At 54.6% G+C, this 18551-nt stretch overlaps 1 protein-coding gene across 4 annotated transcripts in view; it reads left to right on the top strand.

Moving 5' to 3' along the window:
- The first annotated feature begins 244 nt into the window (after positions 1-244).
- The window catches only part of LOC114498092 (regulating synaptic membrane exocytosis protein 3), a 34447-nt gene continuing 16140 nt past the window's right edge, over positions 245-18551 (top strand). Inside the window, exons 1-2 of one of the 4 annotated variants that reach the window (XM_028514172.2) lie at positions 245-605; positions 15860-16032. The gene's annotated coding sequence lies outside the window, so the exon portion shown is untranslated. Of the gene's footprint in view, positions 606-13650; positions 13675-15859; positions 16055-18551 lie in introns of those variants that run through there. The other 3 variants (XM_036025846.1, XM_036025847.1, XM_036025848.1) reach the window with 3 other exon arrangements.

The following is an 18551-nucleotide window of genomic DNA, read 5'->3' as shown; positions in this document are numbered from 1 at the left end:
GTGCCATTGAGGCGCCCCAAAGGAAGGCTAAGAAAGAACAAAGAGAGGTTGAGGAGCGGAGGTAAGGTAAGAGACAGGAAGGCTCTAGGAATGTGGAGAACTTTGGAGCATCTTCTAGACCCTACCCTCTTCGAGGCCTTATCAGTGTAGGCCGTCCCCAATCTGGCAAACCCACGCTCTCCAGTTTCCACCAGGCCCCGCCCACAATAAAAGACCCAGTCCCCCTGGTCCCGCCCACCTCACGGCCCCTCCTGCCTCCTGCCCCGCCCCCAGCAGGCCCCGCCTCCCTCTTCACCTCCCGCCAGCCGGGGCTTGTGCTTTGCACCCCGCGGCGGCTGAGAGTCGTGGCGGCTGCAGAACCGGCAGCGCAGGCGGACGGAGCAGAGCTGCCCGGCCCGGTGACGGGCGATGCCCCCGTAAGCTTCTCTCGCCGCCCCTCCCCGCCCCGCGCCCCTACCTCATTGGAGTCCACCGCCCGCCCGGGACCGGGCCGCGCCTACCACCGGGTCCGCGGGGCGGGGTCCAGGGGCAGCACCTGCCCCGCCTTGCAGAGCCGCCTCGGTCAACGGAGACCCCTCCCTATCTGGCCCCTGGCCCCACCCCAGGTAAGTCGGTAGGCCTTGTTCGCCTAGGAGCGGACGTAGGAAGAGAGCTGCGGAGGTCTGAGGGACCACCCGGAGAGGGGAGGGGAGCTCCGACCCGCAGGCGCCACGTAGGGACCTGAGCGTGCAGAGTCTGGGGGGCGGGAGCTGGGGCTTGAGGGAAGATGAGCACAGTGTGTGTGATGGCTCTGGGGTGGGGGCTAAGGTATACGAAGGGAACGTGGGATGTTTGGGGGAGCCTGGAAAATGGGGAGAGGGCTCCAGAGTCTTGAGTGTTTTGCTGAAGCTCAGAGCATCTGGGGTCCTGGTCTTCAAAGGCATTGCCTCGCATGGCATTTTTGGAAAGTGCTTAAAATTCCTCCTGGAAAGAGAGCTGGAAGGCAGCCTGCCTTCCTCTCTCCTGCCTGTGCCCTGGTTGACAAGCGGCCACTCTTTCCTCCCAATGAGACACACCATTGTGGTGCCTAGAAGAACCCCCCACTCTGTGAAAGAAAAGAGGTGATGCTCACTCCAGCCCTAGGGTGGAAAGAGGGGGGCCTCTGGGAAGCTGGGCTGTTGGTCAACCCATGGTGGGGAGCCCAGGGTTGGGGGAAGCTTGGCGAGACCCTTGGTGAGCAACCTGGACACCCTCTCATTCAGGGGAGGTGTCTGCATTGGGTGGCTGCCGGACTCATGCCCAGATCACTTTCTCTAGACAGCCCAGCCTTGAGGAGTGGGTTTCTTCCCAGTATGCTGGGCCTGGAAACCCCAAGAGGGCTCATGGCTCCTGTGGTTCTGGATGAGGTGGGCAGTGCCATACTCAAGGCCAGAGAACAAGGGGTGCTGGCTGGCAGTGCCACCTGGGGGCTGTTCGGATGTGGTCCTATGGGGCTGGGGAGCCTAGGTGAATGTCAGCATCCAACCCCTGCTCCTGGGGTTGTTGTCTGGGTGCGAAGAGAAAAGCTACTGTCCCTTTGGTCCTGTCCTCTGCCCATGATGACTTCTCAAGTCTAGAGTCCTTGGGTTTGGGGCCTGAAGTGGTGGGGAGAGGGCTTTCTGGGCTAGGCCTGGTCACCAAGGGGTTAACTAGCCAGCCCCACATTTGCTACCAGCCACCACCAATTAGTCTATAAACAGGCAGCTGCCAACTGTCTCTGGGGGTATGTGAGCAGCCTAATGGGGCAGGGGTTAGGGAAGGGGGTCTGTGAAACCTGTGTTTAAGCCAAGCACCATGCCTTTCAGAGCCTGTTCAGGAGCCACAGACCCCTTCTGTGCCTTCTGTGCCAGGCTACTTGGCTTAGGGATCTCCAGCCCCAGGGTTTGAACCCTACCTGACCCTCTGCAGGATATGAAGCCCAGAGTTGGGCAAACTTGGCTTCAAACCCAGGCTGTGCCACTTTCTGGCTCTGCACTATTAAGGAAATCACTTCCTTTCTCTGAGCCTCCTTCAGTAAAACAAACTCACCTTCTAGGTCTGCTGGGAGGAATAAATAAAATGGTGGATTTGAGCTGCTTAGCACAGTCCCTGGAACTCAGGGGAGCTCAGTAAGATAACTGCTGAACTCAGGAGCAACTCTTGTGCCAAGGACTTGATGGGACAGGCAGGCAGGAGTCAGGTGCTGAGGGCCCAGCAGGGACCAAGGTCCCTCCCTCGGGGCATGTGTTCTCCTGAGCCAAGCACTGTCTCTGTCTTATTATCTTTCCCTCCCTTCTTGCTCACAGACACTTCTGGCCTCTGGACATTAATTGGATTTTACTCTGCAGAACTCAGGGCTGAGCTATTCCTTTCTGGGTTCCCCCTAACCCCTAACCAGGTACCAAGCTCTATGAGGTCTGTCAGGGGTCAAGATAATGTCTGCAGCTGCAACAGCATCTGGCCCTTTAAGGAGGGAAGAAAACAATTATCTGGCCTGGGCATTGCATCAGCTGGAGCCTGGAGGGTCCCTGGGGAGCCTTGGGGAGGGGGGGCAGGCTGGTGGTTGATTTCATTAGTGCCATGCGAGAACTCTCACCCTAGGCTGCCCCACTCGCCAGCCACACGCAGCCTTCTCCCCCAGGCAGCAGTAGCAGCTCCAGCTACGCTGCCTTCCCACACCCCAGGAGCACCCCCTCAGAGGACTCTGTCTGTGCACCCCTAGCCTATGTCATGGGCCCGGGCAGATGGGGGTACAGGAAATTGCCTCTCACACTGGCCTCTTGCTGACTGGGGGTGCATGGTGTGCCTCCTGTACCTGCACTTTGCTGACAATGGGGGTGTCTCCCCCATTAGTGTTGGACTGACCTGGGGTATATTTCTTCCACAATGGCATTTTGTTGACCCAGGGGAGGAGTGACTGCTATGCTGGCCTCTACACTGGTGTTTTGCTGACCCAACAGAGGAGCTGTACTGCCTGGGGCGTGTGTGAACTGAGGGCATGGGGGGAAATAGTTGCTCTCCAGCTGGAGGTGAGCTGGCTGGAAACAGTGAGTCACAGGGGCAGAGAGGACACCCAGTATTTAGGCAGCAGACAGACCTGGGTTCAAATGCTGCATCCTCCACTTCCAGACTCTTTTACCGTTCCAGGCAGGTGGTCTCAGACACCCCTGGAAAATAGGAATCATTTACACTCAGCCTGTCCCACCTCCATCTGGAAGGTTCTTGAGGGATTAAACGTACTAACTGGATGTACAGCACCCAGGCCAGTGCTGCATACTGTGTGATGAGTCTCTTCCCTCTGCAAATTTGAGCTCGTCACACCTTGGGTGAAAGATACCTGGACAAGAAAAGGATGGTTGGGGAGGAGTAGAGAGAAGGGCAGAGAGTGCAGGGCCCCCTGCCTCTTGCAGGGGGATGCATTCAGATACCTGATGTACCAAGTGCTGTGAGCCAGGAGCCCCTGCCTCCAGGAGCCTACATTCTAGCCAGGAGAGGGCCCATAGCAGGTGATGTGTGTTCAGAGGAGGGATTCAGGGAACCTAGGGTGACAAGGAGTTGAGGAGGCAAAGAAGAGATGAGGAAAGGGAACAGCGTGTGCCACAGCCTTGGTGACGGTGGGAACAGGGCTGGTGTGGTGGGGGAGGACAGCAGTGGAGAGAGGGCAGAGAGTGGGCAGGCGTTGGCACAACCACACCAGAACTCCCGGGTCCTAGCAGGATACTAAAGACCTGGGAAATATCCTGTTGCCCAGGGTAGCCCCTAAATGGTTTTGAGCAGAGGAGGCAGGGTCTGATTTCTAAAGAGTATGGTCTGGGGTCTATGGCCCTCAGGCAAAACCTTCTCAAGAGTGACCTTTTGCCCTCTCCTACCCCTTTCCCTGTGCAGCAGCCTTGGTGCCCAGGGAGCTGGTTGTTTACGTTGCTCCTCCCAGGAGGGAGGGGGCCAGTCTCAATCCCTCCAGCTCCCTCTCTCTGGGCTTTGTTGACGAAGTTCATCCCTGGGGGTCAGGTTCTCCTGACCTCCCTGTGGAGCCAGAGGGCACTAGGTGTGGCTGTCGATCCAACCAGCCTATGTTCACATGCCACCTGGAAGGCACACCCCATCTTTGAACCTCAGTGTCCTGGACTAGAAAATGGGATCGATGTTATTTCTCTACGGGAAGGATAAAATGAAATTCCAGATGGAAATCACAAAACCCTCTCTCAAGTGTTGGCTGTCAGTTTTTACTCTGTTGCATGGAGGTTGACACCTACCTGGACCAGGCCTAGCCCCAGGGCTAGCTACGGGCAAGGACAGGGTTGGTTGCATGAGTCTGTGGTTGCACAGGACCTTCCATGAAGAAGGATCCCATGCTTGGTTTAGTACTCTGCTGTCGTCATCTTGAAATCCTTAATAATTTTGAACAAGGGGTCCGGCATTTTCATTTAGCACTGGGCCCTGCCTACCAGATAACCCCACAAATTGGGAAGGGGTAGGGAGAGGTAGGGAGTCGCACAGACCTGCAAACAGTTCCTAAGTGGAGGAGGTAGAAGGTGGAGGACATGACTAACTGTCCCAAAGTGGGTGGGATGGTAATAATAGTAACATTTATTTAGTGCTTACTGTGTGCTAGGTTCTCTGCCAAGCACTTTGCATATTCATCTTCAAACAGCCCAGTGACAATAGGTACTATTATTATTTCCATTGCATAGATGAGGAAAGTGAAGTTAAGTATCCTGGCCAAAGTCACACAGCCATCAAGTGGCAGCGCTGGGATTCAAACCCAGGTTGTTAAACTGCAGAGGACGTGCCTAACCCGGGGAAGTCTTCAACTAGGAGGAGGGGCCCCTGAGCTGGGTCTGAAGGATACCTTGGAGTTTGCCAAGGAGGGAGGTGTTGTGGAGAAGGGGGTGCTGCCTCAGCTGGGAAGTGCCCGTGCCGAGCATCACGCTTGGCCAGGAAAGGTGGGGCCAGAGCCACATGCCTCCCAGGGCTCAGCGAAGAACCCTTTGGGTTTCATGGTTCTGATTTTCCAGGCTCAGAGCTCCTGGTCACTCTGCCCCAGGCCCTGCTGCTACCCTGATTTCTCAGAGCCGCCCAGGCCTCTTTTCTCACTCTGCTGCACACTCTTCCCCACCACCAGGTAGACTCACTTACTGGTTTGACTGTTGCTTCTGGGCTCAAAACCTGCAAGTGTAACTGCTTTAGATGTCTCACAGTCAACCTCAGGTCTGAACCTAGGTGCCCAGCTCCGCCCGCAGGCACCTGCTCTGCCTCTGATGTCCGCAGCTCTTCTCTGCCACCGCCATCCACCCACTTGCTCAAGCTGGAAAGCTGGAAGTTCTCCTGGACACCTCACCCCCACATCTCACAGCCAGTCCTCAGCAAGCCCTGTTTGTTCTCCTGAATCTCTCATGAATCTGTCATCCCTCCCTCTGCCCACCGCCCCGTTCTAGGTCACCATCAGCCCTTACCTGGACCACCGTGACAGCCTCCTGCACAGATCTCATTGTGTTTCTGTTCTTGCTTCGCTTCACTTTTCACTTTTCACTTTTCACTTTTCTGATCTTCTAAACATAAATGTTTACATCATGTCTATGCTTAAGACCCTTCCAAGACTTCTTGGAAAAAAAGCCAAACTCTGACGTCATCTACGAGGCCCTGTGTGATCTGGTCCTTGCCCATCTTTTTGTCTCATCTGGCACCATTCTCCCTCCCCCTCAGCTGCAGGACTTCAAACCCATTCCCTCAGCCTGAAATATAATCCTCCTCCTGGTGCCCCGTGAACTCCTACTTATCCTGTGCACAGATACCAGCTCGAACATCATTTCCACAGCAAAGCCTGCAAACCGGAAACTAAACACCGCCCCCCTCCATAGGACCTTGTACTTCTTCATGACACTCATCACACTTGAATTGCTTTTTCCTTGTCTCTTTCTCACTAGACTGTAAACCCTGTGGGGTCAGGGATCCCGAGTTGCCTAGCCCCAGCACCTAGTAGGTGCGCAGTGAGTTGTTCAGTGAATGAAGGAATAGATGAATCATTGCTTAGCACCCTCACCGGCCTCCCTGCCTCCCTCTCTGCCTGCCTTCTCCAGTCCTTTTTCATTGTGGCCCCAGAGCCATTTTTCTCAAACACAGAACTGACCCTGTCACCCCCTGCTACTTAAAATACTTCAGTGGCTCCCCATTGCTGACAGGGACAGCTTCAGTTTCTCAGAGTGGTGTTCAAAGCCCTTTGTGATCTGCCTGACTGCCTCTCCAGGCTCATCTCCCCTGCCCCCCTCCCCCAGCACTTTGAACTTCTGGCGGTTCCTCTAACGTGTCAGGCTGTTCTGGGCCTCTGGGCCTCAGCACTTGCTGTTCCTTCTGCCTGTAATGCCTCCCCACCCCTGCTTTGTCTCCCAGGAAAGTCCTTTCTTCTTCAAAATCAGCTCAGCCACCACCTTTGCTGTGAAGCCTCTGAGGAGCCCCCCCCCCCCCGGGCCTGGCCCCCACCTGGGCTGACTTAGCTCACCCCCCTCGGCCACATCTGCATTGAGTCCGCATCTCTTCTTCCTTGTCTCCCGTTAAACCGAGCTCCTCTGGTGCAGGCACAGTGATTCTTTTTCTTCAGAATTGTTCATCTTTGAGTCTCCAGCTCCCAGCTTCTCCCTGTCTTAATTAGGTCTTTGCTTGTATACAGAAACCTGCTCGAGCCAGTTTCAGTCATACAGAAGGGTTTAGTACAAGGACATAAGGGATTCCCGGAGACTGACCGGCAGAAAACGGCCTAGCCTCTGGGAAGTGGGACATGTAGACTAGGAGAAATGGAAGCAACCTTACTGGCCACTTTTACCTTTCTGTCTCCCAGAGTAGGTTTTCTCCGCTTTTCCAGATGTCGGGCCACCTATAGTTCCTATATCGTGTCCCTCAATTCCAGCCACATCCAGAGATAAAAACCAGGGCTTAACAGATCCAAGTCCAAACTTCTAGAAGATCTGATTGGCTCTGAGTAGGTCAGGTGCCCATCCTGGTCCAATCAACTGCAGCCTGCTGGGAAGGTTCACAAAGTCAGACATGCAAACGTGGCTCTTGACCTCCTTGGAGAAAGCAGGGCTCTTGGTTATCAGGGCAAGCACTTCAAAAGACATCTGCTAAAACCCTTAGAGTGCTGGGGTGGGTCTGGCCTCCAGCCTTCCATCTGGACAGCACCTGGGGGAAAGAGACTGGGCATTGTGACTTAAAGGGAAGTCTTCACCTGGGGCAGCAGTGCCCAGGGCAGGCTCTGAAGAACATGTCAAATGTCATTTAGAGGCCTGATCAGAGAGGTAGGGAGGTGAGACCTTGAGTTTCAGAGTGGTGAGAGAGAGAGGAGGAGGGCATGAGCAGTCAGAACAGTTCTTCCCACCAAAATCATATTTATCGTCTAAGACTTAAATCATTTCCTTTCCTCAGTGAAGAACCACGCCATGCCTACTCCCCCTGCCCCCAATCCCTTATTCCTTATCTGCATTAATTCTATTCTTTGTACTTCCCGAGCAGTAAGTATTTTTGAGCACTTTGCGCCAGACATTATGTGCATGTCCTGTAAGATAGGTACTATTATACCCATTTTACAATGAAACTGAGGTTCAGAGAGCTGCCATTTGCAGGCTAGGAACACACAGCAGTGTGATTCCAGAGTAAGAGCTCTTAATATCTCTTAACCTCAGCTACTTACTCACTTGCCCATTTGCCTTTCACGACTGTGAGAGCCTCAGTACCAGGCAGACACTAGGATCCCATTCTTCCTCTACCCCAGCACAGGTCAGCCCAGAGCCAGGTCTCCCGACTGTGGGACGGATGGATGCAGGGGGAGCAGGAAAGGCATCTGGATGGAAGCGGAGGTCTCCTACTCGTGGACCTCCCCTGTGGAGCTGTGTGACTCTGGACAAGTCTCCACCTTCAAGACCTTGGTTTTCTCATTAAACAATGGGGATGATAATTCTTTCTGTGAGTCCAGTACTCGATGTGGGCGTAAGGACAGTTTGTAATAGGAAAGAACTGAGCAGTTTCTAAGGACTGTCCTGACCAGAAAGGACTGTGGCAACACAGCTGGCCACTGTGCCCAAATCCCTGCAGGAGGCGGACCACCCCAGAGCTCCCCAGCGTAGGGAGTGGTACCTTGGGTGAGACCTGAGATGACTTTCAGTGGCTCGTGGACCTGCCATGACACAGCATCACTCACATGGTGAGGAAGTTGGTTCCCTTTCAACTTCATCAAGTCCAAGGCTGTCTCAGGGAGAAAGTGTCAGCGTAGTGCTAGTGTGCCTTCACCAGCTTTCCGATGCGTGCCGCCCTGCCCTTTTTAACGGGGAGATCTTGACTGGTAGCACCATGCAGCTAAACTTCAATAACAGAGCTTTGTCAGTGCTGTATTTATTTTACTGTATTTTCTAGTTGTTAAAAGTGATACTGACTTTCTGTGTATAGTAGTAACACAAAGTTTCTAATTCAAGTAAATGCCTTTAAGTTAAAAGTGTGAACTTGAAGAAAATAATAATGAGCGCCTCAGGAGTATGTAGACTGGGCAGATACCACTGCGCGGCACCGAGGGTTAGGGGGATAATGCGAAACTGGGACATGGTGCGGATACGCCAGAGAGTGGACCATTGGCCTAGATAGTCTTGAAGGCCCCTTCCACCTGGCTAGAAAATTAAAGGGTGTCTTCCTGCTGTGCCGGCTTGCAGCCCTCTCCTTATCTCCTGCTCCGGCTTGGCTTTCTTTCAGAGGACCCTGCCATGATGGTGCCTGTGGACAGGAGAATTTGTACCACTGTTCCCTCAGCCTGCTTGGGGGTCTCTTGGAGTTGGGGTGTGGGTAGGACACCCCCTCGTCTCTGAGTCGGGTCTTGGGAACTCCTGGGGGACCGGGAGCTGCAGGTTGCAGAGTTCCCCTGGTCTTCACAAAGAACACAGGTGTCGGGGCTGCCCTGAGGCCTGAAGTCCCAGGGAGAGCTGAGGCTGTCCCCAGAGCCTCTGCCCCAGGACTTGGGGCCTGGGGACAGAGAAGCCAGGAGGATTTGGGGTCTCAAAGGTCTCCTTTAATTTGGTCCCCCGTTCCCCACGTGTTTGTGCTGCTGACTGCCTGCTCCTGGGGACTGGGCATCCACTCCAGAAGGCCTTAGAGGATACAGGATTTATCCACAGGGCCCAAGATCTGCCTGACTCCGCCCCAGTCCCATGTCCACGGTTGGGGGCGGGCCCGGGCTCCAGGAGGGTGGAGGGCCTGGGTAGTGTGGGGCATGTGCTATATATGCAGGGTGAACATCTGAGGGTTTCTGTGAGCGTATATTGTATACGCTGTGTTTGTATGTGTGTGAGAGAGTTTAATTTTGCATGAATGCGTGCCTGTGATGCATGTGTGTCTGGGGAATGTAGCTCTGGGCGACATGTCTGGGGGTCTCTCTGAGAGCATATAGTGTGTGTGTGCTTTTGCATGTGTGTGCAGGCAGTGTGAGTGTGTGTCTGTGGTCGAGGCATCTTTGCGTCATATGTGTGAGGTTCTCTGTGTGGCAGTGTGTCTCCTATGTCTGTGTGTGATGTGCATGTGGGTGTGTGGTGAGTGCATCTCCACGTAGTGTGTCTGTGAGGCCTGTGGTATGTATGCATGTGTGTGCATGTGTGTGTGTCCAGGTGGCTTGCTTGCTGGGTGTGGTGTGTGCCTGTTGTTTTGTGTATGTCTTCGTCTTTGTATCGCACGTATCTGGCTATGTGGTGCGTCTGAGTGGCTGCGCGAAGGTGTGTGCGGTGCACGCGGGTCTTTGTGCCCTGGAAAAGGACAGGGTGGGAGGGGCCGAGGGGTTTTCGGGGAATGCGGAGTGCATTGAGGGCAGTGTCTGTTTGGCTGGGCTGCGGGTGTGCTGAGTTACCGAAGAGGGTCCCTAGAGCTGGTGGCAGGCGCGGGCGGCGCCTTCCGGCTTGGCGCGGAGCTGGTAACCCGAGCCCCTATTCCCATGAAATATTGATCAGGCTAGCGGCCGCCCTGGCAAAAAAAAAAAAAAAAAAAAAAAAGCTGGCGGGCAGGAAGCGACCGGGGCCGGCCGCTGTCCTTGGTACTGCTGCGTCTCCCCCGGACAGGGGGCCACTGCGCTCAGTGTGGGGCGGGGCTGGGAGGCGGAGAGACTTCCCCATTCACCAGCATCCTCAGCGGGGCCCCAGCCTCTGAAGATGAGCTAGTCTGTCCCTACCACCTGTTTGTTAGTTCCACCACTTCATCTAGGGGGAACAGGGACCAAATGGGTGTTTTTATTGAGATCTAGCATTTCCCAGGGCTAGGGTGACCACACAGCTGTACTGGCCCGGGATAGTCCTAATTTACACCTGTGGCCCCTTGTGGTTGTTAGTAGTGTCCCTGCTCACCTCAGAAAAGTCCCAGTGCAATAACGAATTATGTATTCCCCAGCCATAAGGCTTTGTTCCAAAGACCTCTTCCCCCAACTTCTCTACTTTGCCCCCTCGTGGAGGAGGAGGAAGAGGGTTTCTGTAGGTGTGTGTGTGTGTGTGTGTGTGTGTGTGTGTTTGGGTGCAGGGATTGTCCTTCCTGAGCTTGGGCTGAGCTAGAATAAGTAAGTACCTGGGAGCCCCAGAACCCTCAGGGTCCTGCTGCAGGCTAGGCCCTCCCCAGGGCATCTCACTCCCTTCTCTAACTGACCCAAGTCTGCTCTCCATTTAAGCTGCACTCTTTTCAGACCTGGGCTCCCCCGGTATACCCCCTAGAAGAGAGTCAGGGTGCTCCCGGCCTCCCTGCTGCATCCCAGCTGCGCAGGCCTTGGTCTCCGTGTTGGAGTGTGGTAGGGTCTCCAGGTGGACCATCTGTGTACTCACGGCACCTTCTCTGAGTTCCCCCACTTTTAACCGCGGATTCTCCACCCTGTAGTGGATTCCATCGTCCTCCTTCCCCTGACTATGGGTGTCATGTCTTGCCCTTTCCGCACTCTATACTCTGGGCATTCTCCTTCCTCTCCATATCCCACTTTGCCCCCGGGGGAGCACACCCAAATCCTGCCCACTCACATTGCTCTTCTGAGCTCCAGTGAATCTGCTCACCTGCCCGACACCTCTGCGTGGGAGTTGCAGTATTATCTCAGACTTATCATATCTAAAATGGGGATTCATCTTCCTCCTAAGCTGACTTTTTCCTCTGGGACTTCAGGCTCTGCTGATGGCACCTATCAGTCCCCACCCTCCCTGTAAATCACTTTGGATTCTGTTTTTTTTTTCCCCCTCTTCCCAAACTTGCCCCATCACTAACTCTAGGCCACTCCCACAAGCCACGCCTCCTGGCCACCTCCTCCTCCACACCTGCCCCACGGGAGGCAGTGCAGCCCTTCCTCCCCACCCCCTGAGTGCTCTTCCCGCTGTCAGTCTTTCTTCTGGTTCTGCGCTCAGCGTCAGATTGATTTCTGTACAGTATTGCATCTAAGTCATGTTGGATTTCGCTCCCTTTGGGATTAAAGCCAAGCCTCAGCCCTCCTTTGGAGCCATTCATTGGCTGTTGCTAGCCTCCCTTCCCAGACCTCCCTTCCCGGTTGTACTTACCTCCTGCTCCAATTGCGCTGCGCTACCCCCCAGGCTGTGAACATCAAGTTTTCTCTCTGGGCCTTCGCATGTAGTTCCCACCTCTTTCCTGCCACCTCGATCTTTCCAAATCCCTTCTCTTTTTGAGGTGTTGTGCAATGCTTTTCCCCGGGATGACTTCTCTGGTCTCCCCATCCTGAAGAGTTCAGTCCTTCTGCAGAACAACCAGAGTTTATCTTTATCTCTCAATGCCTTGGGTGGGCCAGGGGCCAGCAGCACAAGAGCCTGTAAGAAACACAGAATCTCAGGCTCCACCCGGGACCCATGGAATCAGAATCTGCATTTCAACAACATGCCCGGTGGACTTGTGTGCACATTTAAGTTGGAGAAGCACTGGACAGTGCACTCACTGAGGACGGGAGCTTGCCTTTTTTAGGAGTGGTCTTCAGCCAGGGCAGGTGGTGTTCTCACATGTCAAGTCAGGTGACAGCTGCCCTATCTGACCAGATCCCATGAGCTCTGAGAGGCGCTGGACAGTAGAGACGCCGACAAGCACACAGACTCCGCCTGGACGCCTCCCGCCTGCACTCCGTGCCCCACGAGGCCCCGGAGCCCACACTCTGTGCATCTGACTCCGGAAGGCACTCTGGCCACACAAGGAGGGATCGATGAACCAATTAGAAAGCAGTTATCGAGCATACAGCAGAACATTTCCCTCTTCAGAAAACACACAGTGGTTAAAAATGTCTTATTTTAATGTACGTTTTACAAAGAAAAACATGTATTTAGTGTTTTCTTTCTGACAACACTGGTGCAGTTTCTAAAGAGGTAACTTTAGAAAACACAATATGTCACATGAAGAAAATAAAAATGACTCACAAGTCTACTCCCCAGCTATAAATACTATTAATTTCATACTTATTATAGATCACCATGCATTCATTCATCAAACATGTACAGACCCCTACTGCATGCCAGACCCGTGCCGGGCACTGGGAGCTCGGGGTGGAGAAGACAGCAGGGTTCCTAATTCCAAGCAGCGCACACCCAGGGGCGGGGTGTGGGAGGCGGGCACTGAACAAGTCAGGAATGGCAGTGTATCCATTTCCTAGGGCAGCCGTAACAAAGTGCAGCAGGCTAGATGACTTAAACAACACAACTTTATTTTCCCACAGTCCTGGAGACTGGACATCCAAAATCTCAGTGTTGGCAAGGCTGGCTCATTCTGAGAGCTCTGAGGGAGACTCCGTTCCATGGTCTGTCCTGGACTCTGGTAACAGCTGGCTGTCTTTGGCGTCCCTGGGCTGGTTGCCGCATCACCCTCATCTCTGCCTCCATCGTCCCATGGCGTCCTCCCTGTGTGTCTCTGCCTTCACACGGCCAGCTTCTTAGGAGGACGGCAGTCATGGTGGATTAAGGACCCACTCTACTCCAGAGTGACCTCAGTGTAACTAAGAAGGTCTGCAGTGACCCTATTCTGAGGCCATATTCTGGGATACCACGGTTAGGGCCTCAACATGTCTTCTGTGTGGGGACACAGCTGAAGCCGGGACAGGCAGAGACAGTGCAGGGCCTGGACGACGCTCCCAGGAGATGGCATTCAAGCCGGGCCTGAGTAATGCGCAGGGATCGGCCCGGCAGAGGTGGCGCACGCAGCACACATCGGGGCCTCAGGACCTGAGTGTGGAGGCAGGCTGGAGAAGAGCATTCCAGGCAGACAGCTGACAAAGTGGCACTTTTGAAGAAATGAAAAGGCCAGTGTGACTGGAATACAGAGGAGGGGCAAAAGCATGGGGTGAGCTGTATCACTGAGCCTGTGGGCCTCCGTGAGGGCTTTTTGCTCTCTCCCTCGGGCGATGGGGAGCTGCGGAAGGCTGTCACTCAGGAGAGATTCATTCTCCTTTGTGAGCTGTCTCCTCACAGGACTGAGCTGTCTGAGGGCTGTGTTGTTCCTCTCTGTCCCCAGTTCGGAGGGCAGGTGCGTGGTCACGTCCTCAGGAGCCCTCTGGCTCGAAGAAGACACGTGGCGCCCTGTCCAAGGAATGAAGGCACAGCCACGCCCCCAGCAGCCCCTAGTCCAAGGTGGGAGTGGAGAAGCCCTGCACTCAGGAACCTCATTCTGAACAGGACACAGGGCTCTCCCGGCTCTGAGACACAGGTTTGGGCCTGGCCACCCTACCCCTGCCCTGTCGTGAGGACCGTGTCTGAGCGTGTGTGCAGGGCAAGCACATGACCCATGTGGGTCTCTGAGGCCAGAGGCCCCAACGCTGGTGGAGACCAGGGCTTAGGTCTTGCAGGGGACCTGTCTTCAGCATCCTGCTCTCCCCAAGGGATGCCTGGACACTGCCTTCCTAGGCAGGACCCAGCCTCTCAGATGCTCAGCCCGTCCCTTCCCATGCCCTCAGGGCTGCCCCTTGACTGTGCATGAGGGGAGGGGGCCCTGTGCCCAAAGCTGCCTGTCCGCCCTTGACCAGGCTGGGTGGGCCAGGCTGGGTAGAAGAGAAGTGGGTCAGCTCGGTAGCCATGGTGACAGCCACTGCTCCCTGCCAGCCTGCTCATCTCACCACAAACCTCACCGATGAGCTCCTTTGTCCAGCCTGCTGGAATGGGGGCCAGGAGGGTGAGATCGGGGGCTGGAGCACGTATGGGTGTGCGTGTGTTCCAGCTTGTGCAAGCGCCTGCTCAGAGATGGTATGTGTGTGTTGGCCAAGGGAACCCAGGGACACAGGTGAGACACTTGCACGGTTCCCTGGCCACTAAAGAGATGGGGCTCTTCCTGCCTCTCTGGGCTGGACAGGGCCAAGGGAAGGGTGTGTGTGTGTGTGTGTGTGTGTGTGTGTGAAGGCCTGTGGCTGTCAGTGGGGCTGCCTCTGTGTGGCTGAATATCTCAAAGGTGTGTGTGCATGTCTGTATGCATGTGATTGTGTCTTTAAGTGTGCATCATCTGTACGGGTCTGTGCGGTGTGCGATCACACATTTGGAACATTGTGCCCTGTGTCTCCACCCATGTGTGAAGTGTGTATGTGAGCCTGGTTTGGGGGAGATAAAGGTTGCACCATCCGGAGAGGAGCTGGCACTGTGTTCCCCACTCGGGCTAGGTGTGCCCCTTCTGCCAATCCTACCTCTCCCACCATGTGCCAGCCTTGTCACCCACCCGTACGTCCCTGAGGGGGAAAAGAAAATTCTAGAAACAAGGGGACTGCTCTCCCCTTTGGTGGATGGTGGCACTGGCCTCTGACAGGGGCACAGCCTGGCATGGGTGATGTGGTGGGTGGCCCTGGTGCTGGATTGGGGTGGGGGTGGGGATCTCAAATGCCAGGCCCAGCATCTAGCGAGGGGCCAGGAGCTGAGACACTGGCAAAGGAGAACATAGCCTCACGTGGCAGCTCCCAGCCCAACTGAGAGGTGCAGGGACCAGGTCCCATGCTGGTCCTGGGCCCTGGGCGGAAGTGCCGGAGCTGGTGTGGGATGTGAGCCTGTTGGTCTCGGAGTCTTCTCACAAAGTGGTTGTGCCTGGTCTGTAATCCGGTCCAACAAGCACGAGCACCTGTACGTCCTTCACCATTGACAAAAGGCACTGCTTTGAGTAGTAATAATGCAATTGCCCAAGTGAGCATTTAGCACGTCTCAATCCTTATTCTGTAATATTTCATCTAAGAATTCTAAGGCTGTCTTTATTATTCCCAGTTTAGAGATGAGGCACGGTAGGCTCAGGGGGGTTGTTAGGGAAATGTCCCTGTGTCACACAGCATACAAGTGGCAGATCTTGAAGTAAGTCTGTCTGCCTCCAAAGCCTAGGTTTTTAATCACTGTGCTTTTCTGCTCCTCATCATCTCACCTGCTCCCCAGTCCAGCCTGGAGCATCCAGCTGGTCCAGGTGCATGTTATAGAAGAGGAGATGGAGGTTCAGAGAAGCCCAGTGACTGGCTCAGGGTCACATGGCTGGGGGTGGAGTCAGGAGCCCACCCCTGCCCCCAACCCCAACACTCCTGAGTGCCAGGCTTGTCACAGAGCATCTGGGGAAGGAAGGAAAAATAGTGTCTAGAGCTGATTAGCATTTGGACATAGATGAGTCCTTCATGTGTTAAAAGTGTTAAAGTTGTGGGTGGAGCTTTAGCACCAGCAGCTTGAAGTTAAAAGTTCCTAAAGGCCCCACGGGTGGGTGACCCAGGAGTTTAGACAACATTGTGAAGGAGGAAACAGAGAATAAGACAGTTGAAATGATTTGCTGAAGGCCACTTGTTTTGCCCAAAGTCTGTCTGCTTACTCCATAGGCTACTGGAAGCTCTTCAGGACAGACGTCTTCTCTAGCCCCTCCTCTAAGCTCTCTTCTTTCCTTCCAGAGTCTTATCACATCACCTCCTCCTGGGAGCTACCCTGATTGCCTTCACATCCTTTCTTGGAAACTGGTGTTTCAGAAGTTAACAGAAGCCTGTGTCAATGCCCTAGGGGAGTGCGGTTGGGAGGGGCACAGCCCCCTGTGATGCGGAGCACCACGCGCAGATTCATCAGTTCGGTGAGTTTGGGCTTTCTTCAAGGTGAGAGGCAAGCAGGGAGCATCTGACAGGTGATGTGGAGTCTGGGAGTTAGGAGGGTTGGGTTGGAGCTCTGATTTTGTCGCCAACTTTCTATGTGACCCTGGGAGTGTCTCCCATTCTGGGCCTTGAGTTCCTACCATGCACACGGAAAGGCTCAGGCTGGAATAAGGATGGCAAATCTGTTTTAACTCCTCAGCTGGTTCTTATCAGTTGGGGCTGGTGCACAGTGTTGAAAGGGATTCGGAGGTTAAACCTGCCTTGATGGGAAAGGGATGGGTTAGTGATGTCTGCTGTGGGAGGACCATTGGGGAAGGCGGTAAGAGCCTCAGTGATTTGCCATCTTTTTCAGACTGACAGCCCATCATCCTGTGACAGGTTCCTTGGTCTCTCCGGTTGAAGGGTGGGTGGCTATGTTTATCTTGGGTGGTCTCATTGACTCTCAAAAAAAAAGTTCATTATCTGGTTAGACATACGGTCAAAGGGACCAAGGGGCACAGGGTGGTTTGGCAGAGCCCTGAGACCTGCTGTTGTCAGGACTCAGAAGATGTTTGTGGGGGCCCTGAGACCTCAGCGTAGAGGCCAGACTTCAAGGACTGGAAAGAAAAGGTTTGTTCCCTGGGGAGCCTGGAAGGTGCCTGCTGGTGTGGAGCTTTGGCAGGAGTCAGGGCAGCCGCCAGGGCAGCCACTTCCTCCCTAGAGGGTAGGTCTGAGCTGTTGTCATGGATGCTGCTGCAGCTATGGGGCAGGGTCAGCACAGAGAACTTGACAGTGAGGGCCTGGGATCCAAGGAGATCGGGGGAGAATTCCTTTCCTTGGGCCCGGAAAGGGACAGTCCTGCTCAGAGGCAGGACAACGTTAAAGGATTTTTGTGGAAAGACTGCCATTCCCTTAGCAATCTTTGAGAACGACCAGAATGTGAGGTGCTGTGTTCTGTGTCCTGCTGGCCCCCTCCACCTCCTGCCCCTATCCTGTCCCGTGGTCTGATGACGCAGGGGTTGCTGTGTAGTAGGACTTTCCTCCTCAGAGGGGCCAGGTGGCCAGCTCTGTCTGTCTTTCTGTCGTGTTGTTTTTTAGCTAGACTGGCTGCCAGAGCAGCAAGCAGATCCCCAGTTCTGAGCCTGCCAGTTCACAGACTGCTCACAGACTCTCCCAGGCGAAGGGACTTTTAGAGATCACCTAGTCCAACCCCTTTGTTTTACACGCAGATGAGGAAACCAAGGCCCAGAGAAGGTAATACAGGGAATCTATACATTCTAATCCCACCTCCTGATTCTTATTCCTCTTGGCCGCCTACCCAGGACTCGTGTACTGGGGGTTAGGCCCTGTGACCTCTGGCCCAGTGCTTTGGACCTGGCTCCTCCTATCCCCTGGGGGATGGCAGGCCTGACTGGTCCTCCCAGGCACTCGTCAGCTCTCCAGGTTCCCTGGGTAGTTACAGATGAGAGTGGCCCTGGATGGTGCCGAGTCCTGGATGTCAAGCCATCCGCTTGTTGGTGCCATTTATTATTCATGAGGAAATATGAGTCCCTGGGTTGGCAGGGTCAGGAATTTTGTCCCTTACCCTCTTTCCTTCTCATCCCCTGGGAGTGGTGTTCTTGAACTTCCTGTAGTCTGGCTACTCTGGGGCAGCTTTCTCAAAGAGCCCAGAGACTCAGGGCAAAGCGTGAGCAGGAGGGTTGAGCCCACATCTTTGGGTGGGTTCCGGGTTGGAGGGGCAGGGGCTGCAGAGTGTGTCTGTCTCTTTGCTGAAACGGGGGACCTGAGTTTGAGTGCGGGCCCTGCCACTTCTTAGCTGAGCAGAATGGGCAAGGCCTTGATGTCTTTGCGACTCAGTTTCCTCACCTGTGACATGGAAATAACCACACACCTGACAGAAATACTTTCAAGAGCAAGTGAGGCTTACACTGTAGCAGATTCAAAGGATCAGATAAGCGCTCTCCCACCATCCAGCAGAAGACCATGCAGGTGCCCCAAAAACACACCAACTGGCACTAGAATTGGAAAGTGAAGAGAAGAGATCATCATAGGCCCAAGTCCAGGGGACTTTCCATTAGCTACAAGGTTGATGGGGGGTGGATGGAGAAATACAATCCGGGGCTCTGCACACATCACAGGGTGAGCGAGAACAGTCCCGACAGCCACAAAGAAGGCAAGACGTGGCTATGACTCATCCCCACTGTCAGCCCTAATTCTCCAGCCAGTGGGAGCCACCCTGGCCAGGAGATCAGACTGCATTGTCAGCTGTCTGGGGACTGACTTCTTTGTTAGCTGGAGGGGTGCCTTCCCTTTCCCACCTGTATTTTCCCACCCCTTTCTTTGTCCTTTTGAAATGCTGGGTTTCCTCAGGGTGACAGGCCTGAGGGCAGAGGGTCAATCATAGTGCCCCTGAGCCCTGGGAAGGGGAGCTGCCTGGGAAAAAGACCATGGGCCGGGACAGAGCCAGGAAGGGCTGGGTGCAGAGCATGCTAGAGTGGCCTTCTCTCCAGTACATGACCTG

Source organism: Phyllostomus discolor, chromosome 5 (genome assembly GCF_004126475.2).
Source record: "Phyllostomus discolor isolate MPI-MPIP mPhyDis1 chromosome 5, mPhyDis1.pri.v3, whole genome shotgun sequence".
In the NCBI taxonomy this organism is placed as follows: domain Eukaryota; kingdom Metazoa; phylum Chordata; class Mammalia; order Chiroptera; family Phyllostomidae; genus Phyllostomus; species Phyllostomus discolor.
This window is presented reverse-complemented; position numbering and strand designations above follow the sequence as displayed.